Below are 4,814 nucleotides of genomic sequence, written 5' to 3'. Positions count from 1 at the left end.
GGTGTAGGAGCGGGCTGGCTCGTGCCGGTAGCTGGAGAAGGATCGTGCGATGCTTGTCTGGAGTTACGCTGCACCAAAGATCATTTCCAATGTCTCGTTAGCATGATGACATTCAAATGTTAAGACTAGCAAGTAATGTCCATTCAAATTAAACTCAACGTGGTCCCAGGAGCAATCACTGGCATCGGCGGAGCGGTCTGATCGGACTTCTCGCACACAGACTGCACATTTGGTTTTGACAACACAGTCATACTAGTTAGTAATGAGACAAACACTACTTGAATGTTTTGGCTAATCTGCAGAAGAAACTTACCACAAGGAGCTCGTACATGGCACTTGCCTGCATGTCATTCCGTGCCCTCTCCTCCTCCAACATCTTTGGCGTCCTCTCCTCCAACTCCCGATGCCTCTCCGCCGCCTCCGCTAGAAGTTTCTCTGTTCTATCTCTCTCACTCTGTATAGCAGCCTGCAACACCACTCACATGACCATTTGTAATCATTGATGGAAGTGCACACAATGTAATGGAGAAAGATAGCTGAGTACGTATAATTAACCTTGAAGACGAGTTGGACTGGCCGTTCACGAGGCCTTATCTCAGGAGCGGAGCTCGACTGGCGCGCCTTGATCTCCGGTAGAGTGCTAGGACAACGGATAAGTCCATCTCCCATGGCTATGGAGCCATGGGACCTCCCGCCATCAGATATCATCAGCAGCTCTGTATCAATGGGACCCTGGGGGTTAAAGTCCTCCCCTTTCATCGCCTTCCCCTGATCTCTATATTGCATGAGCTTGTCGTGGGAGGAGATGTTGGTGAAGTTCTTTGGGTCATCGAGGTTAGACGCAGAGAATGCCTTGACTTTCTTGTAAGGGCCAGTGTGGGCCATGGCATACAGGTCGTACACCTCTGGCACCTTATCCGCCTTATTGTAGCGTGCCTGAAAGAGAGAAACAAAGTAAATTAGTAATTAAAGGGCTAAAGCTAGCATGAATCATGAAGCAAACCACATACCCAGTTCCGCCCGAACTGATATAAGTTGGAGCTGCCTTGATGGTGTGGCACACCATCCATTTGGGCACGTTTGTCCTTGGCCTCGTTGTGTAGGGCTAGCCATTCATTTGAGCACCACTCATTGACCAACACCTCCCAACAATCCATCCAATCCACGCACCACCTCGGAGGGGCCTAAGTTAGCAAATAGAAAATTGAGCGCTACGGCTATGAATTACTAAATGAAGGAAGTAAGTACAAGGCCTTAAGAATTACCTTCATGTAATGCTCCTTACTCAAGAACTTCTCGCGGCACACCGACTTGGTCTTCTTGATACCACGCGAGGCGTAGTAGTCTCGAACAGCCTACACCCGAGCCTCGTGTCGTAAGTTCTGTAGTAGGCGCTTGCAGACGTTATCGATAACATTTGTCGCTTCCTCCTCGTATCCCTCCTCACACCTGTAGAATGTCTGCAATCAAATGAGACAATATTGATTAGTACAATTAATAACTAGCTAGTTGAAGATTCTTAATTGTGTAAAGGAGAAATTACCCACAACTTTCTGATCACCACGTCTACCCTCGTCTTGCACAAGACACCGTCGATAATCTCACCCAGTGGGGCCGAGGCAGCCAAGTAGTGCTCCCAACTCAATCCAAGCTCTGGAAGCCGACCCTGTAACACCCACGATGCGGATATATCTCCCACGTGTCGAAGCACGACTTAGAGGCATAACTGCATGGTGGTTTTGTCGCAAGAAGGGTCATCTTCACACAATCCCATGTAATGAACAAGAATGGGATAAAGAGAGTTGGCTTACAATCGCCACTTCACGCAATACATAAATTAAGTTCATACATCATTCAAAGTACACTCATAGACCGGCTACGGTCAAGTTCAAATGAAAAGAAGACAACCCCAAATGCTAGATCCCCGATCGGCCCGACTGGGCTCCTCTACTGATCATCTGGAAACGATACATAGTAACGACCAAGGGCCTCATCAAATTCCCACTTCAGCTCAGTTGCGCCATCAGCGCCAGTATCCTCGGCACCTGCATCTGTTTTGGTAGAATCTGTGAGCCACAGGGACTCAGCAATCTCACACCCGCGAGATCAAGACTATTTAAGCTCATAGGTAGGCAAAGGGTAATATGGTGGAGCTGCGGCAAGCACTAAGCATATATGGTGGCTAACATACGCAAGTGAGAGCGAGAAGAGAAGCAACGCGTCGGTCGAGAAGCTAGAAGCGATCAAGAAGTGATCCTAAAACTACTTACGTCAAGCATAACTCAAACCGTGTTCACTTTCCGGACTCCGCCGAGAAGAGACCATCACGGCTACACACGCGGTTGATGCATTTTAATGAAGTCAAGTGTCAAGTTATCTACAACCGGACATTAACAAATTCCCATCTGCCTCATAACCGCGGGCACGGCTTTCGAAAGATTATATACCCTGCAGGGGTGTCCCAACTCAGCCCATCACAAGCTCTCACGGTTAACAAAGGAATATACCTTCTCCCGGGAAGACCCGATCAGTCTCGGAATCTCGGTTCGCAAAACATTTCGACAATGGTAAAACAAGTCCAGCAAGACCACCCGACTATGCTGACAAATCCCGATAGGAGCTGCACATATCTCGTTCTCAGGGCACAAACGGATGACCAGTCCGTACAACCAAAACCAGCCCTCAAGTTTCCCCAAGGTGGCGCTGCAAAGGGCTCTAGTTTGGACCAACACTCAGAGGAGCACTGGCCCGGGGGGGTAATAAAGATGACCCTTGGGCTCGCAAAAACCCAAGGGAAAGGGCTTAGGTGGCAAATGGTAAAACCAAAGTTGGGCCTTGCTGGAGGAGTTTTATTCAAAGCGAACTGTTAAGGGGGTCCCATAAATCACCCAACCGTGTAAGGAACGCAAAATCAAGGAACATAACACTGGTATACGGAACTAGGGTGGCAAGAGTGGAACAAGTCACCAGGTATAAGGCCGAGCCTTCCACCCTTTACCAAGTATATAAGGTGCATTAATATAAACAGGAGATATTGTGATATCCCAAAATACCCATGTTCCGACCTGGAACAACCTTCATCTTCACCTGCAGCTAACAATGCTATAAGAGGGGCTGAGCAAAAGCGGTGACATAGCCAATCAACGGTTGCTAGGACAGGATGGTTAGAGGTTTAACATGGCAATAGGTAGGCATGGTAAACAAAGGCAGTTAGGGCTAACAAAGCGATAGAGCGAGTACTAGCAAGCAGAGATAGAAGTGATATCGAAGGTATGATCATCTTGCCTGCAAGGTTCTTAGAGTAGTCGAAGGCTTGATCCTCGTAAGCGTTCTCAACAGGTTCCTCGTGCACGTACTCGTCTCCTGGCTCTACCCAAAGCAAGAACACAAGCAAAGGAACCACAATAAATCACGGTGCAATGCACAAGCAACATGATGCGAAACATGTCATGATATGCGAGATGTCATATGCAATGCATATGCATGCTTCGGAAGGAAAGATGATGAACAAGGCATCAACTTGGTAAACCAAGTATGCCGCTGGAAAGATGAGATGATTTCTGTTGAAATCGATATAAAGGTCACCGGAAATGGATGCACGGTTTGCAAATGGCAAGCAAGACGAAGTATGGCACAAAGCTGCGATTAACAGCGCGATGCTACTTAGCATGCAACAAGAAACTATGCTACAGCACCCCAACATGAAAACAAAGCATATGGCAGTGATCTACAGGAGATGCTTTACAAAATAGGAACACTGAGTTACGGCTCATTCACATCATAACAGGTTCAAACAAGCATGGAGAAAGTGCAAAAAATTATCAGGTTGGACATGGCATAAACAGCAGCACGAAGCAATGTTCAGAGCAGGTTATCAACATGCTACAGGAACTTATAATAGCAAAATAAGACATGGCACGAATCTACTCAAAGCATAGATCAAAAGTCCCTTACTGACCATAAGCCAAAAAGGATCAGAAAATATGATGGCACCCACGTAAACATAGCAAGTTTCGTTAACAGATTTCAGCAAACAAAGCATGGCATTGAAATAATTATGAAGGCACCTTCGCGAGCTCGATGCACTCACTACAGAGCATCTCATGATAAACTAAGCATACATCCATCAAGAAGACATGTCATAGAAACTATACATGGCAAGAAACAACATCATAGCATATCCGGACCAACTACAACAACCTCGGCCAAATTGAATAACATGTAAACAATCTGCCAAGAAACATTTTGAAGCAAAAGTAGAGCACGAAAATGACATGCTAGACTACTCCATAATTGCAACCAGGACCATGGATGGATAGAGAAAAACCATGTTTTCAAAACACCCTTAATGAAGTATCTCAAATTATGCATGGATCTCTCTGTAGCAACATGTTTACATGGCATCAAAATTACAGCAGAACAGGGACTAAAATCAGCGTTAACACGAAGCCTAGTTTGCATGCTTGTGCTAGTCACCACATTGATCACAAAAATACATGGTAAGCACCTCTGTAAAGAAGACATATCCTTGTTCAAAACACATTTAGGGACCAAGTCCATAGGATGCACACATCAATCATGGCAAAAATGACAAAAGAGCTCGTGTTGATAAGATTCTGAAACTAACATTATGAAGCCCTCTTCCAACAGCATTTCGGATATCAAGATGACCTCAAATGCAAACGATGCAATGGAATGAAATGATGTACTCTTCGAGACGAACAATTTGACATATTACACGCACGAAACGGAGCCACGGGTGCGAAGTTGTGATGCGATGAAGATGCAACAAATTTTAATGCAGATTATTGACA

The sequence above is a fragment of the Triticum dicoccoides genome, chromosome 3B (genome assembly GCF_002162155.2).
Source record: "Triticum dicoccoides isolate Atlit2015 ecotype Zavitan chromosome 3B, WEW_v2.0, whole genome shotgun sequence".
Lineage (NCBI taxonomy): Eukaryota > Viridiplantae > Streptophyta > Magnoliopsida > Poales > Poaceae > Triticum > Triticum dicoccoides.
Note: the sequence above shows the minus strand (reverse complement) of the source record.